Source organism: Pelodiscus sinensis, chromosome 2 (genome assembly GCF_049634645.1).
Source record: "Pelodiscus sinensis isolate JC-2024 chromosome 2, ASM4963464v1, whole genome shotgun sequence".
Classification (NCBI taxonomy): Eukaryota; Metazoa; Chordata; order Testudines; family Trionychidae; genus Pelodiscus; species Pelodiscus sinensis.
The window spans coordinates 53,729,332-53,746,488 of NC_134712.1; the positions used below are offsets into that span (position 1 = coordinate 53,729,332).

Consider the following 17,157-nt stretch of genomic DNA (forward strand, 5'->3'; position numbering starts at 1 on the left):
CATGACCTCAATATTGTTGCACAAGACAAAATTCACTCTGCTCATGGATGGAAAATCTTAGAGGGAACACAGTGCCTGGGCCTCTGGTGTGCGAGGGGAATGTGGGGAGTGCCTTTCTCCTTAGTAGGGAGACACGTCAGTGGAGGGTTTGTTTTGTTTTTTGTTTTTGCTTCTCACTTGTGCGTGGCCCCCAACTGACTTTTTTGTGGGTGAATGGCCCGTGACATAAAAAAGGTTCCCCACCCTTGATTTACATGGTAACTCATTTGTGTGTGTGCTTGCTTTAACATGTAAATGATTTGTTTCTTTTTCCAAGTCAATAAACTTTATTACAGGATTGATTAAAGACATTGTCTTTGATGTAAAAACTAGGGCACCAATTGATCTGGGGTGAATGACTGGTTTCTTGGACTGGAAGCAACTGAAGGTGGGATGATTTTGAGTGTAAGTGATCATTTATCAATGGTAGCCCCAATGGGGACATGCGACTTCGGACTACATTCGATTCTTCCCAACAGTGAGAACACACACCTTCAACTTTGCCAAATTGGGTGACCATAAATCAACATAATAGGTTCAACTTTATCTCGTAGTGTAGACGTGGCCTAAGTCCAGTGTTTCTGGGTGGCAAAGTAGACTGGAGACTAAGAGCACTGTCTGTGACTCCATGGTAAGAACATTACAGTAGTCGAAGAATTGTATGCCATGCTCACTGTTTTTTTCCCCATTTATCATTGCCTATTATAGATGACATAGACAAGAGCCATAAATGTGCAAACAAGATGTATATTTCAGCTACGTCAACAATAATTTGGTATTTTTTTTTACCCTTGAAATTTCCCATTGTTGATGCAGCCTGTGCAGTCACACAGTGGGAGCACTAGTTTAATCCGGCTTTTGAATCATAGAAATGTAGGTCTGGGAAGGACCTCAAGAAGTCATCAAGACCAACCTTCTGTTCTGTGGATGGTGTTTTTACTCATGTCATTCAGCCTTGCCGAGAATTGGTTTAGTAGTGAATAGAGTTATCAAAACACTGGCAAATAGACTAGTGGTAACTTCCTATTGGAAAAAGACAAATAGTCCAGTGTAGGGGAATAGCTGAAAAAATATGGAGGTGGTTGTTCTGGAAAAACTAACACACCAATTACATACCAGCAAAATAGAAGACAGATACTTAGCTATTTGGTTACCTTTTATTCAATACTCAAAGTACATTCACCTGCAAAAATAAAAACAACAAAACATGCCCACAAGAACCATGCAAACCTGTCCATTTTTAAAATATTAACATCTGATAGACATGACAAGTTTGTTAAATAGGTGTATTCAGAGAATTCAGTCAATAAAATCACTAGAAACAACATGTCATGGGTATCATAAAGATGCTCATTCTATAACATGGTTAACGTCCTGTTAAGTAGAATGATCCAATGATTATATTAGTTTCTCTTAACAAAATTTCCTTGTGGTGGTAATTATTGTGTTGTCTCTGATAATTATATGGTCAAGATTGTAAACCTATTAAAACTCTCAATGAAGATATAGGTTTCATTAAAAAAGTTACTTGCCACACTTGAAATGTCTGTTAACTCTTTCATCATTGCTACCATTGGTGGAGAAACAATAATTGGAGAATCCTTAGTATTGTATCAGACATAGCCTAGCCAAGACTATTTCCTATTTTTAGTACAGAACAGAGATTTCACTCTTACTCCACTCCAGTTCCATTCCTGGGGCTGCTGGTGTTGGCTGCCCAGCAGCTGCTTGGGTGGGTGGGTGGGATGGGGCAGGGGGACTTGGAGCCACCACCCTGTGCTGCCCAGGCGAATGCTCTATCCCCAAGTCCACTCTAGAACCCACCCCACCTCCTTATCTTCAGCAGGTCCCTTATCCTGCCTTCCTAATGTGGGAACCAGGTCCATCCCTGGGGCAGCCTGTGTTGGCTGTCCCACTGTACCAGGGCGGCTTGAGGGAGAGAGGGGACTTGAAGCCATCACTCTGGCACCACAAGCTGACAGTCACCTGGGTCAAGAGTTTCTTTTTCAGTCTGTTTTTGCAGAATGCAATAAATGGAAAGTTCTTATATTGTGCTTTGTTTCAAACATTTTAAAAATGTATGCCAACAGCAGAAAAATATAAAAGGGAGAAAATTTGGGCCCAACATTTTAGGATGATTGAAAAAGGAATTTACAAAACATGCATAAATGTTTTTATGAACTTTTAAACATACAATTGAAAAGTGTTTAAATATTCTTCAGAACTGATGATTCTAAACATAGCAGCTCTGTGCTGATGCTCAAAACCAGTAAAGGAAAACTGACTAGAAAACATGTATAAGGTAAGCTAACATTGCAAATTAGGGATGTAAGGGAGTAGTCATGTAGTCGAATAGACTACTCGCATCCCCCCACTTTCTGCCTGTGAATAAGTGGGGGGAAGCAGGAGCCAGTGCTGGGAGGAGCCAGCTTAAAAGCTGGTTCCCCCCAGCACCGTCTCTGCGGTGCTGCCCATCCCCTCCTCACTGCTGCCTCTATCAGAAGCAGATGGGGGGGGGAGCGGGAGGTCCCAACTTCCCACTGGGACCCTGCATGGACAGGGGCTGCTGCTGGCTGGGCAGGCATCCCAGCTCAGTCCTGGCTCATACCAGTGCTTGACCAAATCCTGCTGCAGCTCTGCAATTTAAAAGGCAGTAGGAGCTGGGGGTTAAAATACCCGCCTTTTAACACTCCTGTTGCAGATAGTGAAAATAAATAGTTTTAAATCAATTCACATATCTTAACTGATTATACAGACTCTGGCTACATTAGAAAGGTACATGTGCAGGGCATCCAGTTACTACAAGTTGGACCTTCCTGCGCTGGCACCCTCAGGACCTGAAAGAGAGTTTGCCAAACTAGGGGAGCCCCTCTGCTCACAGACTCCAGGCTCTCCATAGCCAGCCCCAGGGCTGCAGGGACACTGCTGCCCCAGGCATGCTGGGGTCACTTGGTCTCCACAGCCACTCCAGTGATGCTGGGCTGTTGGGCTCTGAAGCACGGGGCTGTCGGACTCCGCTGCCCGGAGAGGGGAGTCTTTGGTCCAGGAGTTCTCTGGTCCAGCAACATCGGTGGTCCAACCAAAGTGTCCCAGACCAGGGTGGTTCAACTTGTACAGTGTTAACTCATTACATAATGAAAGTAAAAGTCCCAGCTTGCAGCACAGGCACATGCATAACTATGTTTGAAGCATCTACAAATTGTGCTAATGCCTTAAACACAGCTTATTGTCCTGGTTAAAACACACAGGTCCCCCAACTAGTTTGCAAGATGGGATGCTGCTATAACTAATGGGTTTTACTGTATTGAACTCTGACATAACGGAGTGTGTTGTACAGTGTAGATTTTAAGATTGTTAATGAGTTAAGTCTCTGAGCTATGTTTCCGTAGCTGTGAAAACAACAAGAAGTCCCGTGGCACCTTAAAGAGTAATAGGTTCATTTGGGCACAAAATCATTTTGTCAGATACATGCAACCCATCAGGGTTCTGTGTGTGACTCATGAGCCATTTTCTTTACTGTAGTCCATGATTTTGCTAGTTTTCATTTTATTTTTTTAACTACTGTTACTAAAGTGACATGGACTTAAAGTAAGGGAACATAAAATGAGGTGCATGCTGATTGCACACAACATTGACTGTGAGAGCTGTACACACCCTCTGCATTCAAAGTGCTACTATGGTTCTGTGGTTTGTACATACTGCAAATTCTAGGAATACAAGTACAATTAGCAAAAATACCCTATCCTGAAATCATCTTGATCACAATCTTGTAGCCCACTGAGATGAAGGAGGGCCACTCATGCAGCCCACTCACTAGCCTAGGTTGCCTATTGCTGTTCAAAAGCTTTTTCTGTTTCACAAACCTTGATCCAATAAAAGATACTATCTCATCCACTTTGTCTCTGAAAAAAGTAGGAACCAACTGCCTCCAACGTAGACACAAGATTTCACAGAGTAGTCAGCAGGGGTCACTTCCTAATGACACATGCGGTGAGGACTCCTGTGAACCTTATAGACTAACCAAAGTGTTGGAGCATAAGCTTTCATGGGCAAAGACCCACTTCGTCAGATGCATGACACATGGTCATTTCAACAAAAAATTACCCCAGAAAATTATAGGCAAATGCCCAAACCCAGAAAAAGTAAATTAGCTTAAGAATGCAACTTGATTTTCTATCAACATTTGCATTTTAAACCCCAATTTGTCAGAAGAGATGTGGGTAATAACAAGGGTGCTGAGAGCCTTTGAGCCAAACTGTAAACCCTCTATGATGGAAACTACTTCACAACAGGGCATGCAGCAGCAGCCTTAGCACCAATAGTTTCAGTGATGGTGAGATATATATGGTTTATTCTCCCAAACAATGGAAAGTCAAAATATGATGCAGCTTGGTAGCTATGCTAAGTGTTTACACTATATAGTTTAAATCATTTACATTTCATTTTTTTTTGTGGTAAGTTTCATATAAATTATGAACGAGTCAGACTAGATCTAGTTATACAATGAGGTTTACCAGTTATTTTGAGAGAAGGGTTTTCTCTCAAAATAACTGCATCTTCACAGCATCTGTTATTTCAAAATAGCGCCATAACACGAATATGCAAATGAAGCATGGGATATTTAAATCCCAGCTTTATTTGCAATTTTGAATGTCTTCATTTGCATCCCCCTATCAAAAGAGGGTGCAAGTGTAGAAATACCCTGTGTGTATGTGTGTGCACCACAGTTTCTCTGGGCACTGCACTGGTACCCAGCTGGTAGGGGAGTTTTGGGTGTGACTCTTACTGAGGGAGAGTGATAGAAATGTAGCTGTGTTAGTCTGGTGTAACACTCTCCGCGGGGGCGGGGGGGAGCTGAACAAAGACCCCAACTACCTTACCCATTACAAAGATAGCTTCCCCAATTATCACCTCTAATATCATTAACTCACAGATATTTACCTTCCTTCCCCCCCCATTCCCCTTCTGTTCTGAAATGTGATTTGTCCTTTTCATATGTGTTCATTTTTTTAATTGTATCCTTTGGTATACAGGCAGTCCCCGGGTTACATACAAGATAGGGACTGTAGGTTTGTTCTTAAGTTGAATCTGTATGTAAGTCGGAACTGGCATCCAGATTCAGCTGCTGCTGAAACTGATCAGTTTCAACAGCGGCTGAATCTGGACGCCAGTTCTGACTTACACACAGATTCAACTTAAGAACCCCAGGCATCCCCAAGTCAGCTGCTGCTGAAACTGATCAGCGGCTGATTCCAGGAAGCCTGGGGCAGGGGCTTCCTGTAGTCAGCCACTGGTCAGTTTCAGCAGCTGCTGACTTGGGGACACCTGGGGCAGAGCAGCTGGGGTGCTGCCGGGTTGGTCCAGTAGCGCCCAGAGTGGCGCTACTGGACCAACCGGCAGTGCCCCAGCTGCTGTACCACAGGCGTCCGGAGCAAAGCCGTGGAGCACGGGGGCAGCGGGACAGCCCAGACGCGCCGTGGTCTGCAGACCAGGGAGACGGGGAGCAAAGCAGAGCAAAGCCGCGGAGCACGCGGGCAGTGGACAGTCCAGACGCGTCTGGGCTGTCCGTTGCCCGCGTGCTCCGCCACTTTGCTTCCTCTCCCTGGTCTGCTGGAGACCAGGGAGACGGGCCCCGTTCATAACTGCGGATCTGACGTAAGTTGGATCCGCGTAACTCGGGGACTGCCTGTATATGGTTGTGACTATTTTCTTCCACTATTTGATCGGAGGAAGTGGGTCTGGCCCACGAAAGCTCATCATCTAATAAACCATCTTGTTAGTCTTTAAAGTGCTACATAGTCCTGTATTTTGTTCTTACTGAGGGAGGCTGCCCATGCCAGCACCTACACAATGGCTTAGGCTGTCTTGTAACTTGAGCCTAGGTGGGAGATGCAATCAGGTGACATCAGGCAACACTTTTTGCCATGGGGAAGTTGAAGAAAGGAGGTGGTGGGGCTGTCTACAGGGCTGGGACCTGTTGCTGATTGTGTGAGTTAGTAGGCTGGCTTAGGATGCAGGGAGGGAGCCTGCTCCGGGGGGCCCCCTCTTCCCAAATTGGATTATACTGACTGCTCCTGATTCCCCTGGTAATTACAAATCGGTGCTATGCTGTGTCACTGTGAAGCAATAACCCTCTGTTCTACTTGCTGGCTGAGAGTCACATCTGGATGCGGAGGGGGGGGGGGGGGAGATGCAGGGCCCAGGGACTCGCCCACACTCCATAACACAGGTGTTTTCTTGAATTACTTACACCACTTTCCCCCCTAGCCTTGCGGCTGTTCCTGCCCCGAGTGCAAACAGGCTGCCTGAAAGCGCGCTTGCTTTAGCACAAGGTGGGGAGAGGCGGACCCAGCCCCGGGCCTATCTCGATGGGGACCCTCCATTAAATGCCGGGCGTTGCGAAATGGTGGCTGCGAACCCAACGCCTGCCCCCTCCCCGGGAGCCGCCCCGCGGCGAAGCCTGCTCTATCCCCAAGGCAGTGCCCGGGGACGCCGGGGCGCGCTCCGGCCTGTTGGGCCCGGGTGAGCCGGGCAGGACGGCGGGAGCGAGCGGCGGCAGAGCCTGCGGGGCGCGCTGCTCGGCGCTGGCGCTAGGGGGCGCTGGCTGCCACCCGCCAGCCCGGCGCCGCGCGGCGCAGGGGAAGGGAGGCGGACGGGGCCATTAGCGCTGCTGTGGCGGGGGGGAGCGGCGGGCTGGGCGCTGCGCCGGGAGCCTCCCCGCCGGACTCCGGGGGCTGCGGGCGAGTGGCAGCGGCCTCGGGGAGCCGGGAGGCGGGCGGCGAGCCGGGCGGCGCGCGCGGGGGGCGGCGGCTGGGCCGGCGGCGGGCGCGGGGGGGCGCAGTGGTTGGGGCCGGCGGCGGCCGCGGCGGGGTCAGTTCTCTTTAGTGTTTGCCGATGTTGGAGGCGTCTCCAAAGTGTCCCCGGGAACCAGGTAACCGCCCCCCCCCCCGCCCGGTGGCCCCGAGCTTGGAGGGGGGACGAGCAAGGGGCTTTGCCGGGCCCGCACCGCGGCACTCGGCGGCGGGGCGGGGGGAGCCGCGGATCCGGGCGTGGGGGGGGAGCTGTTGTCTTCCCCCCCTTTTGCCCCGGTAACGCGGCTCCCTTGGCGCGGGGCGGTCCTGGGCCCCCAGCGCTGAGCGCTGCGCCCCCGCCGCCCCTGCTCGCAAGGGCCCCCACATCTCTCTCGGGGTGCGATGCTGCCGCCGCCTCCCCCCCCCCGGTCGGGAGTTGCCCCGGCTAATGTCGCTCCTCTCCCAGCCGGTCTCTACGCTCAGACCGCGCTCAAGTGAAATGACTCGGATTTTAGCTGCCCTGCGCGGAATAAAAGCCCAGCTATTGCAGCTGTTGAGGTGATAAAATAGGAGACTGATTATTTACTGTGGAAGTACCACTCGAATTGCGGCTTGGCTGCATATTGTATCAGGCCTGTATTAAATTTGTGAAGTAGCTTTTTATGGCTAGAGCAAGCCTCTTTTTTTCAGTGTGGCTTTTTGAGCTTTTCATTGGCCATATTTTAATTCAGCATGTTTCAGATAACTTATAAAAGATCATTAGCTAATCATGACGGATTTTAAACATTCCATGTTTAACTATTACTGTAGAGCAATACAAAAAGCCTTACACTACATTGTATGCTGCATAGCTGCACAACAGATTAAAAGTAGTGTTACTGTACTCAGATTTCACCTACAATTGTAAACTTTCTTAACAAGCCTGAACTTTCTCCTGCCCCCACAATAGACTGACATTTTTCCTCCTATAAAATGTTCAACTTTGAAACCCTTAACTCTGAAATTTTGTGTTACGTGATTAGCTTTGAAGTCAATAGTACCAGAAGTTAGAAGGAGAATTCACAGCTTTTTTTAAAGTGCTGTTGGGCAGTATTCACCCCAAGTTACTCACACTTTTGCCTGTGTAACCCAGGCATTGGGGTCCCCTGTGGAAGAAAATGAACCATGATGACAGCAGTGCAAAGCCCTCACAAATTTGTTTTGCTGGGGGCTGCACTGGTTGGTGGGGGCTGGACAGTTACCATCACGAAGTTGAGAGGAGACCAGTCTAGAACAGCTGGGAATTGTTTTGTGCTGGCATCCTCTGCTGGTAGGGCTTCTATGAAGACCGTCTCAGGAAGACATTACCTGTTGTCTTCTGAGGGTGAATTTCCCTGCAATGTGGCCAGATTGGAAATGGAGATGTATGGTGCAGTTAGTGATGCTCTTCTTCCCAGCAAATTGTTTCTTTGGGTCATATGGATAGTTTTCTTTGCAATTTTTAGGATTAAAAATGCAGATCTTTATGCTGTCCATGGTGAATATACAGAAATAACTATACTATCAGAAGGCTTTGCTTTCATGAAGGAAATTGTCACAGGTATAACTACATACGTACATAAGAGAGTACAGATTAAAGACGAGTAAACTGAAGCAAAATGGATTTGTTGATTTATCTCAGGTGTACACAGATTAATCTGCCACAGTGTAAATCCTGCTCTGTACTGGTGCAGTGCATTAGAGTTGGCCTCTGTGCAATTGCAGTAATATACCAGTGAAAGTTTTCTTACTATAGAGAGCTGCTTTTTTTTTTTTTTTTTTTTTTTTCTGATTAGGGTTTTTGTGTGACTGTAGGGCTTACCAAAGGTGCCAGACATTCTGATGGATGAAGGCTTTTATTTGAAGAAAGCTGGCAGCAATGCAAGATTTCCAGTGCTGCCCACACGATGAATCTTAACTCTGCTTTGAAGGGATGTGCTACAGCAGATCTCAGTTCTCATGCTCATTTAGAGCCCTCTGGAGATATCCAACACTCGTGGATATTGGCCACTAGAAACTGTATTGATGCCACTGCTGCATTTAACATAAACCATTATTCAGCCAATGCTGCTAAACAATTTATGCTAGTTTCAGATTATCAATTTGTGAAAGGCTTTATAAATCTCTTTACTAAGCTGAATAACTGAGGCCACATCTAGACTTGCAGGAAGATCAATGCCTGCGGTGGTCGATCTTCCGGTGCTCGATTTAGCATGAGGAGTAAGGGAAGTCAATGGGAGGCTGTCTTCCATTGACCTTGCACTGAAGTTTGGCTGAAGGTACATTGACTCCACCTACATTATTTATGTACTTGGAATTGCATACCATAAGCCGACCTTCCCCCATAGCATAGATCTGGCTTCAGTCTCCCCAACAGTTGTTTCTATTAATAATAATAATAATAATAATAAACAACAACATGTTCTTGAGTAATCTTTTATTCCGAAATCTGAAAGTGGTTTACAAAGATGAATTGTTACCCCAGTTTTACCCCTGAAATACAGAGAAGCTAAATGATGTTCCCAAGTTAACACATTATATCAATGGCATAGCTCACATAAACTGTTCTTTGGAGCAGAGAACATAGGCTTGACTTTCCTCTCTTTCCAGTTTTATAAATGTGACTTGTTGACTTCTGTGGATTTCCTCCTGATTTACACGGTTCTAAATATGAGGCATGGATCACGTACTGTCTTTATTTATAAAGTGGGATAGTAAGTGAAAGGTTACAAAATGAATCAGTGGCTGAGCTAGATCTTTGAATTCTAAGGCTGCTTCCCTAACTATGCAGCACCTATCATACTTCCTCTAGATAGTTTGTTTCCCTGCCTGAACTATGGCATTGAAAAGAAGAAATCTATTCTATTTTGTCAAATAGAAGTGTACATTTACAATCCTCTCCTTTTCTGCCAAAAACCTTCTTTGTACAATACCTAGTGTAATTGTGAAGCAGACTTTGAGTTGTAGACCAAATGTTTTCTAACAGTTGTACGTGAATGAAGGGTAGGGTGGCCATTTACCAACTCTCCAGGATTGTCTTGGAATCTCCAGGAATGAAAGATTAATATTTAAAGATTGTTGTGTGATTAAATCTCCAGGAATACATCCAACCAAAATTGGCAACCCTACTGAAGGGCTGCATACTTTGTTGCTTATGTAGGCTGATCTGGCAGGTGGCAGTGAGAAGGACAGGAATGTGTAATAACCTGTAGCAGCTATACAGGGTGCTTCCATTAAGGCTTCATTTTACTGTTAAGTCATCTAATCTGCTTCTCTTATTCTCTTCATTGTCTGTTATTGATATGAAACTGATTAAACAAAGTGAATGCCCTGCTTGACCAATAACAGTTGTTTGCATTTTTATCTTCAGTGTAGTTTATAAGCTTTATTACTCATCCTTTTATGAGAGAGGTTCAGATTTAATGACTTGCTTAAAATCAGTATGAGATACTATCAGATCTAAAATCAGAACTCTGGAGTTACTGATTCACACTCCTGTGTTCAGACTACCTACCATTCCTCCTTTTTTGTTTTGTATTTTACTATATTATGCTTGCAAATCAAGTGGCTGATGGTTCTGCAAATAGAAATTCCAGAATCATTTGGGCTTTGATCAGAGATGGCAGCTGGTTGCATATTTTGGGCTTACCTTCATTAATTAATTATACCTTTTAAGATATACTGTTATAGTTGAATCAGTATATCCCCTTAAAGTAGATGGAATTATATTGGTATGCAGGTGCTTTGTGCCAGCTATACTAGTAATATGTCTCACTTATACCATAGTTTCCACAGGCAGGTGGGATCATTATGATCATCTAGTGTGACTTGTGTAACAGGCCAGAAAGCTTCCCCAAAATAATTCCTAGATTTTATCTTTTGGGAAAACATCCAGTCTAGATTATAAAAATTGGTAGTGATGGAGAATCCACCAAATTCTTTAAGTGCTAGTGGTTCATCAAACTCACACTAGGGGTGTAAAGGTGCACCTACACTGCATCCTTACCTCGAAATAAAGTGCTATTCTGACAAATCCTTTAACTGTCGTGGAATATGGGTTATAGGGATGCCGGAATAATGCACCCATTATTTCGAGATATATTTTGAAATAATGGGAACATTTAAAGATGTGGAATAGCTATTTCGGGATACTTCCGGTATCTCAGAATAGTGCCGCTGTTTAGACGTAGCCTAAGAAAGATGTTGACTATCCGATAAACTTATTGGGTAGTCGAGTCAATTGCTCGCATTCTATTCTTCCCTCTTGCTGCCTCTACATCAGAGCTGGTGGGGGGGGGGGGAGAGGAGGAAGGCTGCTCCAGAAGCAGTTCTTGTCCATGGTGGTCCCAACTCCCCACTGGGACTTCTGTGGACAGCCCCTTTCTGCGGCAAGGCACTGTGGTCAAGGGCTGCTTTGCAGGCAGGAGTTCCTGTCTGCAGGGGGCTGCTACTGGCTGAACAGGCAGCCCTGCTTAGTCCCAGCTTATGCTGGGACCAAACCCCGCTATAGCTCTGCAATTTAAAAGGCAGTAGGATCCCAGGCTCTTACTGTTTTTTTAAATTGCACAGCCACAGCGGGGTTTGAACCTGAAGTACATTATCTGAAGTACATTTATGTATATGCTGAAAGATCAAAGCTTCAATGGAAAATCTGAAAAATGGTCTTACCAGGCATCATCTTGGATAGTATTATAGTAATTTCACTTTATGACAAGTATGGACCAATATGAGAAGGCTATCTATGGCTGTGTAATACTAGAATCAGAAAAGTTTGTGCTTGCTATGTATGGCTGGTTGAGGCATCTAGAACAATACCCTTTAATTTAGCTGCCCAGCATTGTCATATCCCCATAACCTTTTAACTAATTTTCTTTGTCATATTTCAACAACAAGGAAAAAATCTTTGTACTGTATAGAATCACAGTTTGAATAAACTTACCAGACACTTATCTGGTGGAAGACTAAACCTGGCTAGAGACAGGTATAAAAATGAGGGCAAGGATGTCATTGATGAGTCCAGGGGCAAGGCACTACTGAGAGAGCACGGCTACCATGCTATCTTTGCTGGAAAGAGGCAGACTGGTAGGGTTTCTAGAGATTTGAATGAATCCAGCCTGGTGGGTCCCTGTGCGGGCAGAGGGCACTCCAGCCCAGCATTCCAGTCCAGCTGAAGCAGCCTCCACCCATGATGGGAAGGGCCCACTGCACTGCAGGAGAAGGTGCTCCAGTCTGTCTGGAATGGCTCCCCCGCCTGTCCCCGTGTAAGTGGTTAACTGGTTAAATATAATGTTTAACTAGCTGCATAAGAAAGGCCATACATGGTCAGACCAAAGGTCTGTCTAGCCCAGTATCCTGTCTTCTGACTGGGTAATGCCAGATGTCCCAGGGGGAGTGAACAGAATGGTACACAGAATCATCAAGTGATCCCTCTCCTGTCATCCATTCCCAGCCTCTGACAAACAGAGGTTAGGGACACCATTCCTATCCATCCTGGCTAATAGCCAGCGATGGACCTAAACTCCATGAATTTACTGATTAAATGGGATTTTACAGCCCTAGTTTCTAGCAGGTTGCTACCCAGTGAAATCACACTATTTGAGACCATGTCTCTGGTGTATAATTCTGAATGGTAGTCATGACACTGACTAGCTTTGTTAATTTCACTGTGCAGCTGCTTGCAAAAGCCATGAGCTGCAAAGGGAGCCTGGTGCTGTCTCTTCACAGGTTAAAAAATGAATTTTCCACAGGCTACTGTGAGGAAGTTATTGGATTTTTTAAAGCCCTGCTATTGATTTGAGGAAAGCTCATTGTGTTATATTTGCTATATGAGAACTGTCACATTTTGGAATAAAATGAGTTGGAAAGGGACCCATAGAATGGCAGTGTGATCTGGTTTGGGTCATATTTTTTCTTAGCTATCTTTTTATACCTCTATTTTGAGCTTCAATGTCTGTAGGGCCTTATTCTATGAGTTAGTGGGTGCCTTATGCAAGGCCAAGGGGAGCTGAAGGCCCTCAGTGGCTGTAGGACTAGACCCCTATGTTCCTTGGTAATTTATGGCTAGGAGGAGCTGGAAGTGTGCATTTAAAGGCACAATGAAAAGCAGAAAGAGAATTCTGTGAAATATCTAGTTATCCTTTTGGCCTGAGTTATTAGCCAATATTTGGGTTGTTTTCACTAGGGGACAAATTGATTATATGGGATAGGTATTTGCTGCAATCATATATATTTATAAAGAATGTACACAAAATCCTGGTTCCCTGAGCCAGTAGGAACAAATAACAACTGACAGATTCCTCATTCACAATTTCCAAGCTTGTCTTTGCAGCACTCTCCCAAAGAGTCCTCCCCCTGTTCCCTCTCAGGGCCATACTTATGATGACTACTCACCCTTTCTGCTGGATTTTTCTTGCTGTCTACCTGCCTTTCTGCCTCCAAAATACACAGCTGTAGTTGATCAATGCCACAACATTTCAGTCAGCCCCCGGGGAAGCCCTTCTACCTACATTTCTTAGCTGCTGACCAGCTTTGCATGTGGCCAGTACCTTGCATGGTGGCTTCTGTTATCTACTGCTGTCTTATTTCTTAAATGATCTTAATTCCTTCTTCTACTCAGCTGAATGAAGGGTGGCTAGCAGTCCATCAACTTTAATGTGGTCTCAGATGGCCTGTAGGTAAAAGACATGCTTGATGGCAGCAATTAATACTTTCTAGCATATCAGAATTATGCAGTAGGGCTTACAACTGTGGTATAACATATATTGTACATCTAAGAGGCCTGACAGGCATAGTTGCAATATGTTACCTGTAGTGTGTATTAGCAACCTATGCGTCTTATCAAAACCAAAATGCTTGCTTGTACAGTAAACTTCAGATAATACGGCACCTTTAGGACCCAGGGGGTGCTGGATTATCAGATATGCCGGATTATCGGAAGGGGGGCTATGAGGGGTCTGGGATGGGGTGGGAGGTATGGTGGGGGGGCGGTGTTGCAGGACCAACCTGGCAACCCAGCTGCTCTACCTTGGGCTTCCCCGAGTCAGCCGCTGGTCAGTTTCAGCAGCGGCTGACTTGGGGACGCCCAGGGCAGAGCAGCTGGGGTGCTGCTAGGTTGGTCTCACAGCGCCAATGGGTGGTGCTACGGGACCAACCCAGCACCCCAGCTGCTCTGCCCCGTTTACCCCGAGTCAGCCGCTGCTGAAACTGACAGCGACTGACACAGGGAAGCCCGGGGCAGAGCAGCTCCAATTGTCCGGCTGCCTGGAGCACTTCCGGGTTCCAGGTGGTGCCAGACTATCAGGGGTGCCGGACCACTGGATGCCGGACAAACTGGAGTTTTACTGTATATCAAATATCTTCCTGTATGCTGACATTTAAGCTACATGCTGCAAAATACTGGAAACTTATTTCGCTTGTTAATAGGGATATGAATGGGCAACCTCGGCAGCCTCACAAGTGGGAGTGGATGGGCGGAAATGGCAGCTGGGGACAGGGGAAGGAGAGGGCTGCTGGCCTTCCTACTCTACCACTTCTGTCCAGCACGACTCTGCCGCAGTGAAGTTGCCTCCCTGGGAGACCAATACCATTAACTGAAAAGCATCAGCTTTTTGGTTAACCAGTTAATCAGTTATACTCTTAACATCCCTACACAATGGGCACTACACAAATATATAGAATGAGCTCATTAACTTGGTGTTACTATGGTCATTAAGGAGGAGCTAGAAGCGTGGGTGGAGGGTGCAGAAGTCAAGGCAGGGGGCTGAGAGGTATGGGGGGTACAGGATTCAGTTAGGAGTGAGGAGGGACTCAGAGCAGGGGATGGAGGGGCTGAGGGTGAGGGAAGCAAGAGTCAGGGCAAGGGGTTGGGAGGTGTGTGAGGGATCGGTGCAGGAGGTAGGGATATGAAGGGGTAAAAAGTAACCCGATAGGCATCACCTGTACCAGATTATTTTTATGATAACTGGTTAACTGGCGCCCAGGAACAGCCTCCGTCCCACCATGCGCAAAGAACTGCTTTAGCCCTGCTGGGCCCACCTTCAGGCAGGCTGGCAGCTAGAGGCCCCATGTGCTGAGGGCTGCGCCAACTGGGTTGGAGTGGTCCCCCTCCCATGGGGGCCCGTTTATGGTGACTAGCAACATCCAGAGCCTCATCCCTAGCTGGCCACTTGCTTACTGTGACTCCTCTCCCGATCATTCTGCAGTAAAACTGCCTGCTGGCAGACCTCTGCCTTTTTATTTCAAACAATGGTATTCCAGGCCAATGACCTCGCACAACCAAACCTGTACCTTGCATACTAAATTTGGTGCTCCTAGATTTTACCATTTAGGAGGATGACCCACTTCTTCAGATGACAAGTGGGTTGTGCCCATGAAAGCTCATTATACTATCTATATATTTTTTGGTTAGTCTCTAAGGTGCTACAAGACCATTGTTGTTTTTTAAGTTTCTTTAGTTACAGGATAACACAGCTACCCCTCTGAGACATTTAGGAGGAGTTCTTGACACACACCTGCATACACGAACTCTCTCAAATATATAGTTAATGCTTATGATGTAAGGCTCTGATCCTGCATGTTTTTCTAGGTTGTGATGGGGAATACAAACCCCAGACAAGACCGGAAAGGTTTGAAGGATGGTACTGAGACCAGGAAGTTCCATCCCTTCAGACTGTAGAACATGCTCTTCCTGCTTCTCAACCCTCAGCCCCATGAGTGCACAGCTGCAGCCCATGTGGAATCCTTAGGGCCATATTGGTAGTATATGTATATTGTGTAGATGTGTCCCACATAGCGCAGAGAGCTGCATATGTGGCCCACAATAGTAAATAGGTTGAGAGAACCACTGGTTTAATTTATAAAGAGAGCAGCCCAGCTCAAAAAGAGGAAGCTGTGGGGAAGGAGAACAGATATCCCCTGAAGGAAGGACCTGACAACAGTTCTTGGGAAGCTTCCCTGAGGTAATAGAGACTATATACTGAGCCTCTTTGGGGCTGATGGTTTGATGGCCTTTCCTTTTCTCCCCCTCTTCTTTTCACCTTATCTAGACTAGAAGCTGGGAGAGAAAAAGGGGGAGGAGGTGTTCCAGGGAGAGTAATTACAAGGGCAACTTCAGTAGTCACACATTGATCCTTCTAGGGCCCTAGCTCAGAGCTGATGGAACGGTCAGGCCTAGGCTCTTCTGCCAGGCCCCTACTGCAGGAGGGACTGAAACCACACTTCTTGTATGCTTCTGATTAAAAGAGGACCAGCACTGCAAGACCCACTCAAAAGGAGGCAGCACCAGATGCACTAATCACAAGGTTACCAAACCAGCTAAGGAGTCTGTTAACACACATGAAATTAGTGGAGTTCTGTATGGAATAGCTTGTAGAATCAAAGAAAAGGGAGCTGAGGATAAGGGATAGAATAAACTTTTATGTGTGGTGCCCTCATGCATAATAATTTAAACAAACTATATTAGGTAATCCTAGTTAGCCACTTGCTTATTGTTAATTGAAGTCAAGAATTTCTAAACAGTTATTTTTTTTATATTGGGTGGGCAATAATTTTTTGCTAGGGCTGCACAGGAAGGGACGGGGCCAGGATGCTTCTGGGCTTCCCCACCCAGAGACTGATTGGTCTGCGGGTAGGGGAGTCTCTTTTCCTCCCCTTCTCCCCCCCAGGTTTCCCCTAGGCACCCATGCTCCTGGCGGTGAGAGGAGACTTCCTGTGCTCCCCCAGACCAATCAGGGCCTGGGAGCAGGGGAGCACGCAAAATCTCCTCCTGCTCTGCCAACAACACTGTATGCAGTTGTGCAGGTTGTGACAAAGCTTCTGAAGGAAAATAAAGATCTTCACTGATGGATGTAATTGACTCTATGGCTAAAAATTAAAAAGCAGTATATTTTTTTTAAAGTTCTTAAAATCTTCTCTGAACCTTATCATAGAATTTCAACAGCCATATCTACTCAATGGGTGCTGCAGCAGTGTCTCTGTAGCACTTTAATGTCGATGCTTTCTACAGCAACAGAAGGGGTTTCTTTGCTGCCGTAGTTAGAATGGCACTAGCTAAGTTAATGAAAGAATTCTTGCATTGACCTAAACACTTCTACACATGAGTTAAGTCAACTTAACTACAGTTCCCAGGGATTTTTTTTCACACTGCAAGCATATCTCTGTGTCACTCTACATTTAAAGTGTAAAATAGGACTAAGATTTTTTTAAAAAGATCCTGTTAATATGAATCAAAGTATGGCATACATTGAAAATCCAAAGTAGTGATAGTCTATTTAGTCTGGCATTGTCCACCATGCAGAGCTTTTTAAAGTCA

The 17,157-nt window shown here is 45.9% G+C and overlaps 1 protein-coding gene across 10 annotated transcripts in view; it reads left to right on the forward strand.

Annotated features, from left to right (window-relative positions):
* The first annotated feature begins 6,685 nt into the window (after positions 1-6,685).
* STAU2 (staufen double-stranded RNA binding protein 2) overlaps positions 6,686-17,157 on the forward strand; it is a 236,454-nt gene continuing 225,982 nt past the window's right edge. For 8 of the 10 annotated variants that reach the window (XM_075920512.1, XM_075920516.1, XM_075920517.1 and 5 more), the window contains exon 1: positions 6,822-6,970. The gene's annotated coding sequence lies outside the window, so the exon portion shown is untranslated. Of the gene's footprint in view, positions 6,780-6,821; positions 6,971-11,435; positions 12,110-17,157 lie in introns of those variants that run through there. The other 2 variants (XM_075920513.1, XM_014577743.3) reach the window with 2 other exon arrangements.